The following is a 22,304-nucleotide window of genomic DNA, read 5'->3' as shown; positions in this document are numbered from 1 at the left end:
AGAGTTAGAATGTTTTAGTTTGAAGCAACGTGCTGTATATTTTATTAGCTATAACTTGTTTAATTATTCATCGCAACTCTGCTTACATTCCATATAGAAACCTCAGGTTGCTCAGATTTCTATGTGAAATCCTGTTTTTTCCCCCCTTATTCAAAGGCAAATGCCTTAAGAGACCAAAATTTCTCTCTATGATTTTCAACAGAACACAGAGATCTATTTGTTTAGAATAAGATACTAAATTAAAGCCCGGATGAAACAGATGGCAAAAGAGGGGGGAAAGAAAGGAGAGAAGAAGAGAAGAGACAGATGTGTCACGTCATCACTGAAAATCACACAAACCTCTTGACCAGACTTTCCGCCGGGGTCCCTCCTTCCGCTCCTTAGCTGCGCATGCTCCCAGCCCATCTGCATTCTCCACGCACCCGTGCGGTTCTCAGGGTCCGGGCCCTCTGCAGCCTCGAAGGCTAACTGGAGCACTGCTAGGCACTTTCCAGAAGCTTCTACGTGGCTTCCCATCAGTGATGATGCCACTGTCTCCTTGAGCTGCTTCTGGGCACATTTTGCCCCTAAAGACAGCTACTGTCATCAGTTTAATCACCAGCCCATTTCTGACACACAGGTGAGCCAGAGGTGATCTCTGCTGGAGCAGCAGACAGAGCTATGGAGATGCAGGGCAGGGAGGCGGCCGGGGCGGGGTCTGCTCTGCTGTCTGCACTCTTGAAACCAGTCTGATGAATGCCTGCGAATTAGGTCCCCTCACTCACGTGACATCGAGGACGCCCCACCTCTCTCTCCATGGCTCTCAACGTGAGCATCCAAGAAGGAAAATTCAAGTCTTAACACCAAAACTCAGAGGGCCACTCCCTGGTGTGCACCCAGGTCTGAGCCCCAGAGGAGTCTCAAAGCGGTGATAGTCCGGACCAACAGCACACCTTGGCTTTGTGTGGAACACAAACAAAAGTAACCTGATGGTAATGTCTCCTAAAAATGGCCACCAGGACTATATACAGGTAATCAACCTCATGTGCGGGGATGTAAAAGCGAGCTAGATTTGGAGTCAAACTGAGTAAGGTACCAGCAACAGACTGAGATGGTCAAAGCATCTTTTACCTTGGAGGGGTCACAGCGATTTGTTCCACTCCCTCATTTTAGAGGCCAAAGGGAGGAAGCCCTCATGCTAAGAACGAAGTCACTTCTTGAGCAGCTCTAAGTCAGACACGGGCAGACACAGGGTCAGACCCCATGTTCCCCTAATCCTGGGTCTGTAGCATTTTTATTGGGGACTTCCCAGGGAGTGCAGTGGCCAATACAGGAGATGCAAGAGACATGGGTTCGATTCCTAGTCCAGTAAGATTCACCTGGAGGAGGAAACGGCAGCCCACTCCAGTATTCCTGCCTGGAGAATCCCACGGACAGAGGGGCCTGTTGGGCTACAGTCCCTGGGGTTGCAAAGAGTTGGACACGACCGCACATGAGCACAAGCCATTTCTATTACACTACAGATTGCTGGGATTCAAGAACTTCCTGTGGTCAATTTCAAAAGAAAAGACTGCAGAATGTTAACTTCTTCTATTCTAGTGTTCTTTAGAGCTTTATCCTGTTTCTAAAGGCAAGATTTAAAAAAAATGTCATTCCCTCTTACATGCCATTTTCTGGGGTTTTGTCTTGACCTCTCTGCCATGACACTTTTGCACACAAGTGGTAGGGGGCAGTTATTCCACCTGCCTGTCTAGTCTACTCTTTTTCTTTAGAGACACAACCTCTGTTACACGCAGAGCAAAAATTCCCAGATAAGAAATTACATATCCCAACCTTTGGTTCAGCTACAGATGGCAGAGACCTAGCTCTGGCCAATGAGATACAAGCAGAAGCTGCCAGTGAGAGCGCCCAACGACGTTCTTTAAAAGGGAGCAGACTTGACTGACTTGTGCCTTTTGCTCCTTTCCTTTCAACTTCTTCATTTCTAGGAAGATCCCGCAGGTGTGGCAGCCACTTTGTCACCATGAGGCAACAAGCATGAGGATGAAAGGTGGACAACAAAAAGGAGGGCTGAAAAGAAAGTCAGAAAGATCCTCAGATCTGATGATGTTGTAGGGTCATCTAACTTTCCCTGGGCTGCGTTTCTTTAGATCAAAGAAAAAGACCTCTGTTTGATTAAGCCACTGTGGCTTGAGTTTTCAGTTACACACAGATGAAACAAACAGATGTCACCATGAACAAGAAAAAAAATCACAATTGTATATTTTCAATAATATAGTTCAAAAAAATTTTTTTTATGATCTAATGTTTAGACCAACCACTGACTGAGCACTACCTAACTTACTGGAACTAACATGAAGAGTTCTCAATGTGTCCCACTGTTAAAATAGTAATAATACAGTCATCTGAATGCATAAAGTGCTAAATATGGTTCTCTCCTGAGAAAAGTCAAGGTAAACTGGGTCAGTAACTTACAGTAATCTCTAAGAATTTTTTACAGAAACACAACATCCCCTATATGAACTGGGGATGCTGTTTTCTCAAAAGGATGTGTTTTTATTCTAAACAGCTGATTTCTCAATGTCTAAATTCTGAATTTAAAGCAAGCAATATATTATAGGTGGTGCAAAGAACATCCAAGCAGCCAGTTACCCACATCTTATCAAATACTGTGTAGCCAGAAACACAATCAGAATATGAACATACCCTTGAACATCCTGCTCCCTGCACTGCATTTTTAATAAACCATTTTCTGCGTCCAGATTCCTTCTTGAGACCTCCCCAAAATTCTCAGCTGCTACCACCTCTGCATCTGCCAGATGCATTTTAATTCTTGTCTCATTTGCAAATTCTAATAAGCTGAAAGGAGAAGATGGCTTCGGAAAATAACTTATATGCTACAGTAGTTTACTTCTCAGCATATTAGGCAAGTAAATAAGAGTCCAATACATTAGTATAAAATGATAAGGTCCTGCAAGGCTACTTCAGCCTTAGATAGTCACTTCTAAACTTTAAATTATACCAATTTTAACTCTTCAGAAAGTGTACTTGTATCACATCATGACTTCACATAAAAACATATCAAGTGTCAGCCCCTATTTCAACATATAAAACCACATAGAAAGTGACAAAATGCCTAGCTATAAGTAGGAGAACATTAAACATTCATTTATTTGGAAATAAGTAATCCTATTATTTAACAATGCGTATCATTTAGTCACATGTGTGCTGTGCTAAGTCGCTGAAATTCAGTCCTGTTTGACTCTTTGCGACCCTATGAACTGCAGCCCGCTAGGCTCCTCTGTCCATGGGATTCTCCAGGCAAGAATACTGAAGTGGGTTGGCATGCCCTCCTCCCCTCCTCCAGGGGATCTTGCTGACCCAGGAATGGAACTCGCATCTCTTGTGTCTCCTGCATTGGCAAGCAGGTTCTTTACCACTAGCGTCACCTGGGAAGCCCTTCACTGAGTCGCTGTCTTGCCTGGATATTGTAAGGGGAAGGACCAGGAGGGACGGCTGACAGCTGAAAGGCACTCTGCAGTCACAGGGCCTGCCGGCGACTCCGGGGAGAAAGTGGAGGGGTTTCTCTGACTCTCGAAGCCTGGCCATCCTCAGGCAGACGACTTGGGGGGCTTATACTTCTGGCAAGCATATGGACTCACAGGCATTGCCTGGGCAGGCACGCTACAGCACCCTGGCTTACAGAGGAAGCTTTGCTTGGCCAAGATCATAACTAAGGTATGTTACTGGTCAATAACTTTAAAGACATATGTTCTATCTCAACTGATTCAATGTTCAACTTTGCGATTTAGCTTTTATCTAAGAGTTCCACTTTCATCTACCAAAGCATCACATGTGGCTCTTCCTAAGATGCCAGGAAAGCCTCTCTTAGCCACACCCCCAGTCTCTGAAGCCATCCAACTTGCAATTAAATGCACTGAGGGGCCTGGCCAGATCCTACAGAAAGAGTGGAGACCCAGGTGAAAAAGAACTCACTGCAGAGAGACCCTGGGCCACCTATCCTTGAAAAGAAATATGGCGGGGCTCTGCTGCGATTCTACAATGAACAGATGCAGTGCCTCAGCTGCAGGGTTCAAAAATGGGCATTTCCACTGTAAATGCACTATTTTCAGGGTATTAATTCTGTAAATGTACCTGTATAGTATATTTTAAAAATACACTTTTTCACAGTTTTAGAAATCTTCTTGCCCTTTGTTTTTTTCTTTCCCCATTTATCTCTTTAGTCTTAATTTTGTAAAATATGAGGCTTCCTCTCTTCCCAATTACAGGAAAAATCCTTCATTGAGAGCAAGTGTCAGTTTAACTTTTAATAAGACAATCTATATAGATAAGAATTTTAAAATCTTAACTGCACAAAAAAGTACATTCTTTGGACTGACATATAAATATCTTGCATCCTTTATGCATTTTATAGTGATTGCGTTATATAAATATAATATGAATAATCAAGTCTTAGTTGTATATTATTTCATTTAAATATACAGCAGACATGCTATTGGTTACCAACTATAACAGAGCTTTAAGAGCAAAAATATTTAAAGAATAAAGGGTACAGCTGAGGCTAAAAACTTACAGTCACAAACTACTTTTCATGTTTTAAATGAATTAAGAAATTTAAGGGCTCCCCAGGCGGTGCAGTGGTAAAGAATCCGCTTGCCAACACAGGCTACACAGGAGATGTGGTTAGAACCCTAGGTCGGGAAGACGCCCTGGAGGGGGGCATGGCAACCCACTCCAGTATTCTTGCCAGTAAAAGCCCGTGGACAGGGGAGCCTGGCGGGCTGCCGTCTACAGGCTTGCAAAGAGTCAAGTACAACTGAGAGAACGAGCACACACACGAGAAGCGTAAATGCTAAGCAATATAATCGTATTAGTGAAACTTTTTCACCTGCACGTGATACGTCATCAGCAAAATGCAAATTAAAACAAGGAGATAAACTACAGAACCATTAGAAAGGCCAAAATTTAGAACACTGACAACATCAAATGCTGGCAGGGAAGTGGAAGAACAGAACTCTCATTCCCTGCTGATGGTAAATCAGATGGCACAGCAACTCTGGCAGAAAAGTTAGTAGTTCCTTACAAAACTAAACTATTCTAAGCCTATGATTCAGTAATCATACCCTTTCATACTGACCCAAATGAAAATTTATGTCCACAGAAAACCGTTCACAAGAACATTTATAGCATCTTTACTCATAATTGCCAAAACTTGAAGGCAACTAACATGTCCTTCAGTAGGTGAATGAATAAACAGTGGTACATTCAGACAAAAGAATATTATCCAGCACTAAAAAGAAATGGGGTCGCAAAGAGTCAGACACGACTGAGCAGCTAAACTGAAAAAGAAAGGAGCTTTTCAACCCATGAGAAGACATATAGGGACCCTAGAAATGCATGTAAGTAAGTGAAAGAAGCCAGTCTGAAAAGGCAACATACTATGTGATTCCAACTATGACATTCTGGGAAGGGCAAGACAATGGAAACAGGAAAAAGATCAGTGGTCGTTGGAGGTGGGCGGATACGGGTGGAACAAAAAGGATTTCTAGGGCAATTAAAATACTCTGTATGATACTATGATGATCCAAACACATCATTATACATCTGTCCAAACTCACAGAACATATAACCACAACAGTGAACCCTAAGGAAACTGCCAACTTTGGGTGATAAAGATGTCCGTGTAGGTCTACTCTGGTGGGGGGTGTTGGTTAGAGAGAAGATTATGTATGTGAAGAGGAGGAGGATGTATGAGAAAGCACTGTAACTTCCTTTCAACTTTGCTCTCAATCTAAAATTGCTCTTTTAAAAAGTCTTTAAAAGTTCATCTGTAAAGTAATGGTTCCATTTTTAAAATCAGTATCTTTTACATATGCCAAATCATGAACATGTAATGCAACAGTTCACATTTTGTATACATGTTGTTCTTGTTTAGTCGCTAAGCTATATCTGACTCTTTTGTGACCCCGTGGACTTAGCCTGCCTGTCAGGCTCCTCTGTCCATGGAATTTCCCAGGCAAGAATACTGGAGTGGGTTGCCATTCCCTTCTCCAGGGGATCTGCATGACCCAGGGACCAAACCCACGTCTCCTGCATTGGCAGGTGGATCCTTTACCACTAAGCCACCTGGGAAGTCCTTGTGGATACACAGGACCGTGATAAAGGCATAAACTATGTGCTAGAAAGGGGGACCACCAGTTGGTGACATCTGAGAAAAAAGAAAGGAAATGTGATTAGGAATCTTTCAATTATACATTCCTTAAAAAAAAAAAAAAGAAACTTCAGTAAATATGCAAAATGTTGACAAATTGGAAGGACAATTTTGTGAGTGTGTTTCTAGTTTCTCCAGTATGGGAAAAAATCTTGGGAGTGGAAACTGCAATATTCTCAGGTGAAAATATGACCCAATGGCATCTGAGGTGAGGTGAGAAGTGCCAGACTGCAGGAAGGATCAGGCAGGGTATTTAGAAGGATGGAAGAGCAGGGCTAGTCTCACCTGAAAAGAGGACAAAGTAGGACTGTCCTGGGAGGTAGAACAGGACAGGCCCAGTGTGAATGGGAAACACAAGGTCCCATTCAAGCAGATGCTGTTCGGCTGGTGATGCGTGGCCCCAGAATTTAGAATTGTATAGATCGGCTTACTATGAACCAAGTAGGAAGATGCCTGATTTGTCACATAAAATGAAACTTCAAACACAGAGGAAACCACTAAAATAATGTTAGAAACAACAATCTTGAACTAAAATGTTGACAGCACAAAAAAACCATTATCACAGACATGCTTACTTAGAAAAGTAAAAGATTATGCCTGCTTGTAATAGTACTTTCAAGAGTGAAGTCAGGAATTTATTTTATCTGGTACACACAGTAATTTGCTATAAAGCTTTATGAAACAGCTAAAGTAATGTTACAGCCAGAAACCAATTGTTGCTAAAATGCATTCAGTTAAAATGGAAAATATAGGGAAATAAAACACTGTAATTGTCTCTCAACCCACATTGTATATTATGCTGCTAAATTATATACTATTATATTTTCTACATTTTAATAAGCTTTCCCATAGAGGAATTGATAACATAAGGAAACCATTCTCTGCTTTTATTTCTGAAGACCTAAATAATATCCCACACGTATTTATAAACCAAACAGGGCCTGGGCCTCTCATTAGATCCCAAGGCTTACAAAATCTATCTCACAAAACCATGACATGTAACAATACATGAAATAGCTAAAACAAATGGTTTTCGGTCCTCCTTCTTACTTTTGATTCACAGTCAGGGAGTTACATATGTAAAGTGACCTATAATAATTTGTAAGGAAAAAAATCCAGGTTTTCTTAATTTTAGAAAATATCTTAGTAGCATGTTGCATAATTCATATTGTCTTTGGCCTTGATAATATTTTATTTAAATTTGTCCATCCACCATTTAGTTGGTGTCAGTAAACATTTAATGGAATTAAGTAAAATGGAGACTTCTCCCCAAAGAGATGAGAGTATTTCATGGCCCCGATCCAAATTTAACAGGATGCTGACAAACCATATACTAATAAGTATTATGTCCAGTACTTAAATAAAAGGTCACACATCTTCAAGCTATGTGAGAATTTTTTAAATAATAAATCATCATCATTAATAAAATGGTAGAAAACCTTTGGGGAAGTAAAAGAAATTCGCACGTCTCAAGACAGTGAATAATTTTCTAAGTGCAAAGTTGATTATAATATCAGGTGCTTGGTTTAAGCAGAGAGCACCAAACCTGAAATTTGAAGCAATATTCCTAAGGTCCAAAAGAATCTAGTTAGCCAAATATACTGAATGCACACAGCTCCAAAGGTCTGGACAGGACAAACTAGAATCGTTTACCAAATATTAACTTAGAAACTTCAATCAGAAGAGATGCACTTTGGTAGAAATTTTAAGGAAAACAATTTATAAGTCTTTTTCAGGTCATATTATCAACTCCAATTTTCTATAAACACCTTAAAATGTGAAATAGGAAACAAAGTACTATGCTTACCCCCTTTTAAGGTTCAGATTGCACCAAATTCATTCTAGGGAACTAATGTGTTTCTGAAATGTTTGCTATCAGCAAGATGTAAATTGTGTTTTGCCTGTTGACTCTCTCTTGGGGTATTTACAACACACTGTAACTTCCTGCTCCCCGTCCTTGCAGCATATCTGGCCACTGTCCCTAGAATTTAGCCCAGCAATTGCTTATGACTCCACGGGTATGTATGACACAGAGAAGATGGGGCTGACAAAATGAGAAGGCAGGTCAGGGAAAACAAAAACCGACCTTAAAACCTGGCTCTCTTGGCAGAGAAAATGAAGACGGCCCCTGCACAAGGATAACATGCAAATTCATGAAGTGTTCCATATTGCTTAAAAAGTGGAAAAAAAAAAAAAAAACCAAACATGGTTCTTTTGAAAGAATCTCAAATAAGCACTGACCATATCCAAAACACTGTAAAATTTTATTATGGTAAATGAAAAGTATCTTATGAGAATAAAATGCTGTAAAAGAAGCTGCCTTCTGAGACTCAGAGGAGAGATAAGATAAAGTCTGCATGCCTGCTCATCCCTTTAACATAATTTAAGGCTTTATCTTCATTTCAAGGTGAGTGGTACTATCACCACAGCATCTTCTATAGGTAAACAGCATCTATTTAGTATTTACAACTCTCTCCCATCTTTTTTTCATCTATATCATTCTCTTGTCCCCTTTTTAACAGTAGGTACTTGCCGGTTATATATTTTAAATATAGCAGTGTGTACATGTCAATCCAAAACTCCCTAATTATCCCTTCCCTCCCAGGTAACCATAAGTTCATTTTCTTGGTCTGAGTTTATAAAGATATTTCTCAACAGGTACAGAATTAGGTGCTAATATTAATAGAAAGATCACTACTAAAATTGATCATTTTTATTTGAATTTCCTATAAGTGGAATATCCCTGAAGCTGCAATAAATGCTGACTTTTTTTTAAACATGGAGAAGGTAGACAAAATTAAATTTGCCAGCAATTCACAAATTAATTTCCCTATCTTAGTTTCATCAGACGAGTTATGAGGAAAAATGAAATAAATGTAAAAGCACATGACATTTTTTTTTTTAGTAGATAAGTAAGTAAACGTAAAGTACAGTCATTTCTCATTGAATATGATTCAAATATGTGGGAACCTTATCTTGAGTCAGTGGTTCTTAATGATGGGGGGATATTCGGATCCCTAGTGAAGCTGGGTGAATGCACATATATCTAGGCTCTGCTTCCCAGCGCATCCAATCAGAGGGTGTTAGGTTCAGTTCAGTCCCTCAGTCGTGTCTGATTCTTTGCAAACCCATGAACCGCAGCACGCCAGGCCTCCCTGTCCATCACCAACTCCCAGAGTTTACCCAAACTCATGTCCACTGAGTTGGTGATGCCATCCAGCCATCTCATCCTCTGTCATCCCCTTCTCCTCCTGCCCCCAATCCCTCCCAGCATCAGGGTCTTTTCAAATGAGTCAGCTCTTCGCCAGTTTCAGCTTCAGCATCAGTCCTTCCAATGAACACCCAGGACTGATTTCCTTTAGGATGGACTGGTTGGATCTCCTTGCAGTCCAAGGGGCTCTCAAGAGCCTTCTCCAACACCACAGTTCAAAAGCATCCATTCTGTTAGGCGGCGCCCTGGACTCTGCAGTTTTAGAAGCTGCACAGGTGGTTCTGACGCAGCCCTGGTTGATGATGAGCTGTCACATTCAGATTGCCTCAGCCGCTGGGTGGGTCACGTCACCCAGAAGGGTCAGTGGTGAGGATGGCCACACACTGCAAAAGATACCACCTACTGAGCTCCGGCCCCCTGGGAACTTGCAGATGCAAGCCTGGTATCATCAGGGCTTCTGTTTCACTAAAGAGAAGACAGAATGCAAGATTGTGGTTGACTAATACCATGGAATTCCATCTTCTCTTCAGCAAAATGGAAGCCCTGGCAGGAATAGAGACACAGACAGAGAGGAAAGACAGGTGGACCCAGGGTGGTACAGGGGAGGGGGGACGAACTGAGAGATGAGCACTGACATACATACACCGCTCTGTGTAAAGCAGACAGCTCGCGGGAAGCCGCTGTATACCCACGGGGCTCAGCTCAGTGCTCCGTGATGGCTGAGAGGGTGGGATGGGGCCAGAGGTGGGAGGGAGCCTCAGCAGGAAGGGGATGCATGTATCCTTACAGCTCATTCACTTTGCTGTGTAGCAGAAGCGAATACTACACTGCAAAGAGATGATACTCCAATAAAAATATTTTTAAAAAATTAAAAAGATTCCGTTGAACGGAAAAATTTCTTGAATGTTAACTGCTGAAGCACTGCCAATGATCACACGGAGGCCCTGGCAATCTGATCTCAGGTTCAGAAGATCCACAGCACTGATTAAGTTTTCCTCCTCAGCTAGAGCGCTCTGAAGGTATGTCATGGCAGGGTGTGGAGGGGAGGAGGCTGGAAAAACATGGCCACAGTATTTTGCAGCCCTTTCCATTAAGTGACAGTGGTCTATTCCCCACCCCTTGAGTCTGGCTGGCTTTGTGACTTATTTTCACCACTAGCACACAGCAAAGTGACACTGTGTGTGTTCCAGACCCGGGGCCTCAAGGAGCCTTGCAACCCTCCCTTCTCCTTTCTGGGAACACTCCTGTTGCCAGGTAAGGGAGCCTGGGACAGGACACAGGGATGAGACCCCCTGGAGAGACGCCTGCTCAGGATCCAGCACCAAGCCCCCCCCCACGGGTGTGGTCATCTGAAGCTCTCCGGCCCCAGCCAGGCAAGGCGTCAGATGACCACAGCCTCCTGAGTGGGTCCAGCTATGACCAGAAAACCGCCCAGCCAAGCCCACCCAAAAGCACAATCACGAGCAAGTAGCTCCCGCTTCAGCCACACCGCCTTGGGGAGGCTGGCTCGCAGAAAGTGAAGACTGACACAGAAGCGGCACTGAGAAGGGTGCTGCCATAATGAAAGCGGGTAAGGGAAACGCATAATCACACTGGGAACACGTGGAGTCAGTTTTCAGACTGGGTGGTAGACAGAAGCTGGGGAACTAATAAAGAGGTAATTAAAGGTTGGAAAAACAGCGGCCTGTTGTGGCAAAACAACCGATGACATTTTTGCCTGTGATAATGTGGAAGATAAAAACCTACCTAGTGAACTGGTTGATCTGGCCAAGAAGATCTCTAGAAAGAATGCTGAAAACATAATTTGGTTTCTGTAGCTGATAAAGGCACAGGGGAAAGAAAAGAGGAGCTAAATAAGGAATTGTTCAGTTTGCAAGCAGAATGCAAGGGAAAAAGAGCTCGGATTTGGTGGGTTGAAAATAAACCTCTCATCTTCAAAGTTTTCAACGTGATAGATAGACTCAGTGTGTGTGTGTGTGTCTGTGTGTGTGTGTGTGTGTGTGTGTGTGTGTGTGTGTGCGCGTGTGCGCACGCGCACATACGCACACGTGCTAGTGCAGAGTGAGCATGTAATTCTTAAAAAAACAAAATACATACTTAAATGTACATCTGTATGTAGATGTAAAGGTTTCTTACTGTTTATTTAAAATAGTGCTTTATATTAAACAACTATGATATACTATGTATAGATTCTAAATTGGCATCAACTTTTTAAGATAAAATATAAGACTGCAAAGAAATTTTATTCTTGTGGCTGGTGGTTTGGGGTACACCATTTAAATCTTCCAAGATGGGCATTCCTCTTCCACATGAGGCGTACCAGACGGAAAAGGGGGGCAGCAATGAGATAAGCCACCCAGGCGAGTCCTCGCTTCCCGTTTTAGAAACTTGGCATCTGTTTAAAGTTCCCACCGAAGTGGGGAGCATGGCACAAGGAGCCCTGGGATGATAACTTGGCCCCAAGGGTATACGAAGGATATGACTGTATTCCAACCCTCACAGATTCATTCCTCAAAAGAAAAGGACCTTGGGGTACATGTCTTTTTCAGCTATGGCTTCCTCAGGGTATATGCTCAGTAATAGGATTATTGGGTCATATGGTAGTTTTATTCCTAGTTTTTAAGGAAATCTCCATACTGCTGTCTATAGAGGCTGTACCAATTTACCTTCACACCAACAGTGCAAAAGGGTTCCCTTTTGTCCACACCCTCTCCAGCATTTACTGTCTATAGATTTTTCTTTTTTATGATGGCCATTCTGATTGGTGTGAGGTGATATTGCACTGTAGTTTTGAGTTGCATTTCTCCAATGATGAGCAATTAAATCAATTAAAGAAAGAAAAGGATGGAAGCAAATGGTAGAGAAGTTAAGAAGAGCAGACCTCCGTGATTAAAACTGAATGACTGCAAATTTATGTGCCAAAAGCACTCATGCAGACTGACGGACACTAACTTACAGCGTATTTATTCTCACAGTCTAGAATACTGAAGGATACTCAAGTTAGATTTTCCACTCATGCCAAAAGGAAAAGGTACCTAGGATGAGCTAGACAAGATTATAGCCCCTGAACAGGAAGCAGCGAGGGCAGCCCGAGGTCATTTACTTTACGGCAGCGTACCCTAAGTGTATCAGTTGGTACTAAGGGCACTGTATTTCGGCAGTAGTTTCATTAATTCAACTAAAAACATTGACCGTGTGCATGCTGGGTGTCCGTCACAATGCTAATCTCACCCTCAGGGAACCTATACATACGAACAGGTCCCACAGATGTGAGGATAAGGCATCTTACTACCCCTGAGACAGCAACTAAGCTCCCAAGGAGCTTAAAATAAACCATCGTTTGATCATTCATCAAGGAAAGGTTTTTGCTCAGTGTAATCTATTTAAGAAGACAGGAAAACGGGCAATTTATTTTAGACAGACTTCTATTCCAAATGTCTAAAACAAAACAGTGTTGAATTTTAAGCAAACTCTCAGCTCCCTGGAACAATCCCAACGCCAAAGTTGTACTGAACATATCATATGCAATATTTCACGATACATCATATAAATATAAAGCAGCACATAAAATAAATTACATATATAAACAGAGACTAAATTCGTATGTTAGTACTTATGAGTAATAGAACTTGAAATGGTTATGTTTTCCCTGGGGCAGGGTTTCTTCATTTTATCCATTAAGAGTTCAAGGCAATTTGAGAAAAATTTATATCCAGCCATTCCGTATACATTTAAATTACCCTCAACGTCATATAACTAAGCACCTCTAACTAACAAAGGCTTGAGAAAAATAATTAAAGCCTTATTTGAATTTAATCGCACACAAAGTACAGAGATCATTTTCTTCCCATAGTTAACTGAGTAAGTTGAGTAAGTTGGTAGAAAGTTTCATTAAACTATAAAGAATAAGCATAATTTTCATACCATGAATTTGATATTTTTCAACCTAAATGATAATACAGGGACAGAAAAGTCTAAGTCCCTGGAAACAGGTTCGCATAAAATTACCTCCTTAGAAAACACTGCAGGCACTAAAAGATATTTTTTAATTCATTTAGAAATTACACAATAGCTCATCTGAGTGCATTCCATGAAGGAAAACTTGTTCTTGATTAGCTGAAAACTTAATATACTCGAATAAAGTTTGAATAATTTTAAAGCAATTTTTAATCTTTTCATTAGCTTTTTCAACTTTTCCTTACAACATAAATGCACTACAAAAAGGAAGTGATTTTTCTCCAAGTCTCATGTCTGCATATAAAGGACAACTCAATTCAGAGAAGTTGAGGAATATTTTCTTCTTAGATTAGACATTTAAGAGCTTCTTTTTGAGGCATTCAAAGCTTTTTACGTATTAAATGTAAACTGTCATTTACAAATGTCCTCTGGAAGTTCCAACATGAAAATTTCCCATGTGAACCCTGTTTAGGTTTACAGTTTGAACAGCTACTTCGTTATTTTACGTCACGGATTATATACCATGTTACAAAGCCCTGCTTTTCACGGAACAAATCTCCTGGAAGCCACGGCAGGAAACGCCAGAGAGGACCAGCCTCCCCCACCTCTCAGCCCTTGACGGGCTGTTCTGACCACTGGGCTGGGCCCTGTATCCCCAAGGGTCAGGGGATCCACTCCCAACCCTGGGGAGTCATGCTCTTTCATCACCATCCCTTGCAAGGCAGGACCTTGAAGTGAAAATCTGGGCAGTCCTAGAGCTAGAGTGCCCTGGGTCCTCATCCTGGCCGTGCCACCAAAGAACCACATGGCCTGGGTCTGTCAGCTGACATCAGGGCCCTGGATACACAGAGCCCCAATCTCACAGAGGCTACCAAGACATTCTGTCACACTGGCAGTCACATGATGTAACCTTTGACATCACATCATCTGAGACCAGAACCGAAAGTCTAAGTATACTCCAAATCTGTACATGAGAGACTCACAGCAAGCAAGGAATGGTCTGCGGAGAGACTTGGAACTCCTGATTCATTCATTCAGAAATATTTACCAAATGCTCCATATGGAACAGCCATTGATCTATAAATGGAGATAATCTCTGCTCTCAAGGGGTTTACATTCTATTAAGGAGATAAGCAGGTAAGAGATTCTCAATGATTACCAAGTATGATAAGTGAAGAGAGACATACCCACGGTGGCAGGAGGGAGGGAGGGAGATTCTGAAAGTGTGTATGTGTGTGTTTGGATGAGGATGAGGAGTTCAGGGTGTGTCTGGGGAGCCCCTTATGAAGGGGCTTGTTGAGCCACAGTCTGAAGCAGTCATAGAAGAAGACAGGGTAGAACCTTCTAGGAAGAGAAACAAATGCATGTTTACGATGGCACAGACAAGACTCGTTATCAACCAACTCCTGCTTATTTCTGGAGGGTCCTACCTGCCACGCTGTGCAGCTCAAACTCCATGTTCAGTCTTCCACCAGAACCACTTTCAGTCCCTTAAAATGGCCCGCCTTCTCCTCCCCTTGGCCTGTGTGTACGTGTCCTGGTATGACTCCTTCTACTCAGAATGCATATATGATGCTTCCGTGTGAAACACAGTGAACATTCACCACACATGTATGAGCTTCATGATTATGTTAAAATGGCACCATGATATTCCACTGCATGCCACGCCATCATTTACCATATTATTATTCACTTACATTTTAATACCTAAGATTGCATTTTTCAAGTGTGGAAGTATCCAAAATGGGGCACAGGTGTCAGGCTCTCTGCAGGTGTTTAATCTTAGACCAGGGCAGCAGTCATTGCTACATGTATAGTCATAAGCTTCACGAACAGTAGACAGACGCAATTACCTTCTGGACTTTGAATTCTTCACAATAAACAGCCAGACTAAATTGTGTTTCAGTAATTATTCTGAGAGTTCCAGAATAACATTTACTTCTGCTCTATGGACTATGCCAAAGCCTTTTACTGTGTGGATCACAATAAACTGTCGAAAATTCTTCAAGAGATGGGAATACCACACCACCTGACCTGCCTCTTGAGAAATCTGTATGCAGATCAGGAAGCAACAGCTAGAACTGGACATGGAACAACAGACTGGTTCCAAATCGGGAAAGGAGTACATCAAGGCTGTATATTGCCACCCTGATGATTTAACTTATATGCAGAGTACATCTTGAGAAACATCGGGCTGGATGAAGCACAAGCTGGAATCAAGATTGCTGGGAGAGATATCAATAAACTCAGATAGGCAGATGACACCACTCTTATGGCAGAAAGTGAAGAAGAACTATAAGAGGCTCTTGATGAAAGTGAAAGAGGAGAGTGAAAAAGGTGGCTTAAAACTCAACATTCAGAAAACTAAGATCATGGCATCTGGTCCCATCACTTCATGGCAAATAGAGGGAGAAACAATGGAAACAGTGAGAGACTATATTTTGGGGCTCCAAAATCACTGCAGATGCTGACTACAGCCATGAAATTAAAAGAAGCTGGCTCCTTGGAAGAAAAGCTATGACCAACCTAGACAGCATATTAAAAAGCAGAGACATTACTTTGCCAACAAAGGTCTGTCTAGTCAAAGCTTTGGTTTTTCCAGTAGTCATGTATGGATGTGAGAGTTGAAATATAAAGAAAGCTGAGTGCGGAAGAATTGATGCTTTTGAACTATGGTGTTGAAGAAGATTCTTGAGAGTCCCTTGGACTGCAAGGAGATCCAACCAGTCCATCCTAAAGGAAATCAGTCCTGAATATTCACTGGAAGGACTGATGCTGAAGCTGAATCTCTAATACTTTGGTCACCTGATGCAAAGAACTGACTCATTTGAAAAGACGCTGATGCTGCGAAAGATTGAGGGTAGGGGGAGAAAGGGACAACAGAGGATGAGATGGCTGGATGGCATCACCGACTCAATGGACATGGGTTTGAGTAAACTCCGGGAGTTGGTGATGGACAGAGAGGCCTGGTGTGCTGCAGTCCGACTTGCAAAGAGTCGGACATGACTGAGCAACTGAACTGAACTGAATTATTCTGAGGCAGGAATAACTGGAGATAGGAGAAAGAGGAGGAGTTAATCAAGGCAAAGCTGGTAATAACAAATCTATCTGGCATGGAAAACATCCTCAGTAATCTGTATTACAGCAGGTGATATATGAACATGAACTATCTCGCCAGGGTATTATTTGCTATATTCAAATCAACAAGCTGTATTCACCAGCGTTCAAGTTTTCTGATAGACATAAATTTCACATGAAGTAGCTGGGGACAAAGTACCTCAGAGACTAATGCAGCAACTCTGGACTCACTGGACGTCTAAGACTTGTTAAACTTGCAGGTAGAAAGTATTTCAATATTCATGCTATTTACATGTACACACACAAAAATTCACTATGTAAGTCTGTTTTGAGGTCAGGGAGCTACATCTGCATTCCTGTGTCCATAGTACCAGGCAAACAATAGGTAGTCAATAAATATTTATTTTACGAAGAAATAAATGCCTTAGGACTGTGACATTAAAACAACGGAAACAAAACAAGTTTATGAGTCTTTCCTGATAGGAAAATAAGCCCAAAATTTACTGCTGAATTAAAAATGGTAGTTGCAGAAAAATAAGTAATTGTTAAATGGACCAACAAATCTCTGAAAGGATATAATACCAAGGAGGGGCTCTTTTGATTTTGAGGGGTTTTTTTTGGTAGTATGGAGCAATAAGGAAGTTTCTACTCTATATAATTCCGCATTATTTTATATACATTTGTATAGGGCTTCCCTGGTGGCTGAGTGGTAAAATATCTGACTGTCAATGCAGGAGATGTAGGTTTGATCCCTGGGCTGGGAAGACCCCCTAGTGAAGGGAATGACTACTCACTCCAGTATTCCTGCCTGGAAAATCCCATGGACAGAGGAGCCTGGCTTCAGTCCACAGGACTGCAAAAAAGTCAGACATGACTTAGTGACTAAACAACACCACACCAATATATACACCCATAAACGTATACACATATTTTAAAGATGTATTCTATAATAATGCACTTAAAATGGGTTTTTAATCATTTGAGGAATCTAAATGAAAAGATGGGTATTACTCAGTTTAATCACAAAATTGAAATAAAAACAAAAAATAAGAGTATAATATGAAATCCTTATATTTCCTCTCTCATATTACCATAAAGCTTCAACTGCATGTTTCAATAAATTACTATTTTAGATCCAAATAATATACTGGATGCTGAAAAAGAGAGACCTCTTTCTATTTCCATTTCACTAGCTCTTAATTTTTTATTCATTGTTATGGTCTGCTTTCCATTTATTGAGTAATAATATCATTATTACAGACTAAATCCCTCCTGGCTTTAAAAGGAAATCTTCTATTAGAAAGTAGTTTAAAGGAAGGTGATCAGGCCTAAAGGAAAATAGAAATTTAGGGAGATGTTCTATTTTCTCATGACTTGGAGGAAAATATCTACTTCTAGTCGATTTCAATGCCTGCCCTCTTTATATAATGTTACTCAATTTTATTTCAGAATATTCTTTACAAATTACTCTCACTCTTCAGGAAACACATTTTTTTTTTTAAACAGAGCCAGATACTGGTGGAAAAATGAGACCATGAAAATAAGATAACCTTTTTACTAGACTTGATCAGATGTGTGCATGCTCAGTTGTGTGACTCTTTGCGACCCCATGGACTGCAGCTTGCCAGGCTCCTCAGTCCATGGGATTCTCCAGGCAAGAACACTGGAGTGGGTTGCCATTTCCTTCTCCAGGGGATCTTCCTGACCCAGGTATGGAACCCACATCTCTTGAGTCTCCTGCATTAGCAGGTGTATTCTTTACCACAATGCCTCCTGGGAATCCCCTCTGAATAATATAGAGTGGAAAATAAATACCAGTAGAAGCTCAAGAGTCTCAAAGTTAGGAGCACATTTCATACTTCCTTTGATAACTAGTTTATGCTCCAGATGAAGGTATATTTTCTGAAGTCTTTTCAGAATCCAAAAATTTTTACATGCTCTTTTATATACTTTCTATTTCTCATATACCAGGGGAACTGTTTACCAAGAGGAGACCAGTGGTGATCTGTTAAATTTATAAAGTTTCACATTCTTCAACAAACTTACATATTTATTTGTCTACTCTTTTTCAGTAAGTAATAACCTCATTTCTTGGATGGATATCCAAGAGTGAAAGCAATTATATATTTTGCTCAGGCTGGGTCAGAATTTAAACTCAATATATCTGATTTCTAAAATCTGTGCCTCTGATGCTTCTGACTTGCAATTATTTTGTAAAGTATAAATTCATGTCTGATTTGTCTTCATTTTATAGCTCAGGCTTAAAAACCTGGTACACCTGCATAAAATAATGGAAAATGCAAGTTTATAAAAATTTATATAAATCAGTGAATCACAAATGATTCACTGATTATTTATATTAGATAACATTTTTCCTTAGCATACGAATTTAAAGATTTTAAAAATTAAATTCTTCTGAATAAAATTTAAATATGACATATGGAACTTAAATTCACAAAAAGGAATCAGAACCCATTTATCAAATGGGGTACACTAATATTTAACAGTCAAAATTCTATTATTGGCCAAAGATTATCTCAAGGCTCCCAGAGTCTTTGTTTTTTTTGTTTGGTACAAGGGTGTGTATGTGTCTTGTGGGGTGGGGGGAAACGTATGTGCACAAAAAAGCAAACAGAAAAGATTTCAGATTTCTTGCCACAGCATAAATATGATGCTATCCTAATGCTCTTGTTAATTTCAAGGAATCATTTTCTAACACTTATGATCTAGCAGCTCATCTAGAAATTCAAATTCAAACTAATATACATGGATCTTGATGAATTTTTGGAAGGAAAATGATAAAATGATTTAAAAACATAACACCAAAGCATAAAAAAATAATAAAAAAGGGGGAAATATACTTAGGGGCATATTTTCGGTAATGATGAAAGTCTGTGTAATGTTTTTCATTTACATTCACAATTTATTTGTAATATTTGCTTCTCAGAATGTTACCTGAAGGAAAAAATTATAATCAAATTTAGCTGCCTTAAAATAACAAGAAATAAAAGCATGTATTTAGCAGAAACTTCAAAGCTTATAAAACTAAAATGCATGTGAGGAACTAAATGGTTCCAACTTTATATACTGGATATTTTAGCAAATTATTTCAGTGTGCAAAGTCAGTGGACTGTTAAGTTCCGAATATTTTATATTCTTGAAGATGAATTTCTAATAAGATAGTAATGTTTTAGAAGCTGTCTTCTGCTCATATAATATCCAAATCCAGACCAGACTTATTTTGCTTAAAGAAAATTCAGTACATGGAAATAACAAATCATATTTATGACAATCTGATATGCAATATGCCTCTGACAGAGAGATACACAATTCTCACCAAAAGCCTATGGGAAGGGCATCATTTACAGCCACCTTTCCATCTCCAGCTCTCAAGAGAAAATACCTTGCAAATCTTTCACCAGCTGCACACATGTGCAGCACACAAATCCGCCTCCTATTTTCCAACTGGGAGTAGCCAGGAGAGCAGGTTAAGACAGATCTGTCAGCCCCCAGAATAATCAACTCTTCTTACAAACGTTCATAACAGAGGCACAAAAACTTAACTCACTTCTCACTGGTGAGGGACTTAAAATATTTTAAGTCTTGATACTGCAATAAAAACTATATTAGTTTCAGATGTACAACAGAGTGACTTGATACTCTTACACATTACAAAATGATGACCACAATGTCTGCTTATCACCTGTCACCATACAAAGTTATTACAGTATTACTGACTTTACCCTCTATGCTATACATAATATCCTCGTAACCTGTTTTATTGCTGAAGTTTGTACCTCTTAATCCCCTTCACCATTTCTCCTATTCTACCACCCCTTTCTCCTCTGATAACACTAGCTTGTTCTTTGTATTGACAATTCTGTTTCTCTTGTTTGTTCATTTCTATTTGCTTTTTAGACTCCACCTGTAAGTAAATTCATTCATTATTTTTCTCTGACTTATTTCCCTTATCTTAATACTCTCTAGGTCCATCTATGTTGTCACAAATGGCAAGATTTCATTCTTTTTTATGACCAAGTAATATTCCATTGTAAATATATACCACACCATCTTCAAAGGGATTTCACTTTTGGAAGTTACCAAGTTTTAACAAAATTCCCACTGCAACAAAATATTGACTAGTCCTTGAATGAGTCATAACTAGATTTTATGAGGAGTCTGCCTATTTCCAGCAAGGTTTGTATGCTCTGTATTAATAAAAATTTGAGGGCCCTTTGATATTACAAGCCATTTTACAATTGCAAGGTCTCCAATGGTAAGTTAGAGAAGGTTTTTAAAGGGAGGTTCCTGCTTCATACAAGGGCAGGCAGCAAGGCACCTGTGCACACACGCACCCACCAGCAGCTGCCTCCCAGGGGCTGAGTGCCCCATCCACTGTCAGCAGTTCTTGCTACTACTATTTTCCACCCCCGAGGTGTCCAGCGTTCAAATGCCAACACAGTTAAGAGACGAGTCAACAAGAGAGACACACCACTGTCCTCAGTGGGTTTGCATTCGACACAGGAAGACAGTGAAACAAATAGTACAACATGATGAAGCCATCGTCATTAGTAGCACTAATAATCACAATACTGACAATGCATTAATGTATCCTCGATAGAAAAGTATGAAGAGCAGTAAGAATACACAGAAGGAGAATTTAAGCTCACAGAGTTTGGAATGCTTGTGCCGGGCGGAATGCAGGATCTTAGTTTCCTGACCAGGGACTGAACCCATGCCCTTCGCAGTGGAAGCATAGAGTCCTCACTACTGTACCGCCAGGGAAGTCCCCTGGAATGCCATCTTGATGGAGAACTGGTATGCGGAGCGCTGAAGTCCCATAAGGTAAGGGGCAAGGCCGCTGTAGGGTTGAGAGGCATGCGGAGAAAACTGCCCACTGTTGGAACACTGGGAAGAAACTCAGCCCAGACACACATGTGCTGTGAGAGAGGAAGTAAGACAGGAGAAAAAGAGAGCTCAACTGGATCTTAAAGGCCATGACAGAAAGTCTGGACTTTTTATCTTACTGGCAATATGATGCCACCAAGAAGGCTGAAAGAGAGATCCTGACCAACAGGATCCTAAATATTAACATTCAGAACTTTTCAAATGTTAAATTCTAAGAACATTAAAATAAGACAATTCATTATCAGGCAAAATAACTGTTAAGGAAAAACTGGTTTTCAATTTCTTGATCATCAGGATACATGACGTGGAAAACACAAAATAGATACATATCTCAGTGCTGAAATCAGACAGCTGACAGTTTCAGAGAGATGTGAATTTAAGTTGCATGATTATTGGACTTACATGTTTTAGTCTAAGAAAATGTGATACCAAGTAGTTAAAAATATGTGTCTTGATAATGGGAACTGTTTGCAGAGTGAACACTGACATAAGCGCCAAGCACTGTGCTAAGGACCGTGTGTGTATTATTCATCTATTCTTCACATTCCCAATGAATTAAGTAGATTCTCACAATTGAATAAATTGATGCTTATAGAAACTAATGACTTTCCCAAGGTCACAGCACTAACAACCATCCAAAGGGCATGCGTGCTCGGTCGTGTCTGACTCTTTGTGACCTCATGGACTATAGAGCCCACCAGGCTCCTCTGACGATGGGATTTCCCAGGCGAGAACACTGGAGTGGGTTGCCATCTCCTCCTCCAGTGATCTTCCCAACCCAGGGATTAAATCCATGACTCCTGCACTGGCAGGTGGAATCTTTACCACTCAGCCACCAGGAAAGCCAAATAGTCACCCAGAACCAGAATGCAAATACAAGTCAGTACAATTTCAATTCCCAACACCACACAGCAAAGTCAAAGATGTCTGTTAGGAAGA

General features: G+C 40.6%; 1 protein-coding gene across 4 annotated transcripts in view; it reads right to left on the bottom strand.

Annotated features, from left to right (window-relative positions):
- NR3C2 (nuclear receptor subfamily 3 group C member 2) overlaps window positions 1-22,304 on the bottom strand; it is a 412,159-nt gene that overhangs the window by 344,188 nt on the left and 45,667 nt on the right. The gene's annotated exons all lie outside the window — the stretch shown is intronic.

The sequence above is a fragment of the Cervus canadensis genome, chromosome 1, assembly GCF_019320065.1.
Source record: "Cervus canadensis isolate Bull #8, Minnesota chromosome 1, ASM1932006v1, whole genome shotgun sequence".
In the NCBI taxonomy this organism is placed as follows: Eukaryota; Metazoa; Chordata; class Mammalia; order Artiodactyla; family Cervidae; genus Cervus; species Cervus canadensis.
This window is presented reverse-complemented; position numbering and strand designations above follow the sequence as displayed.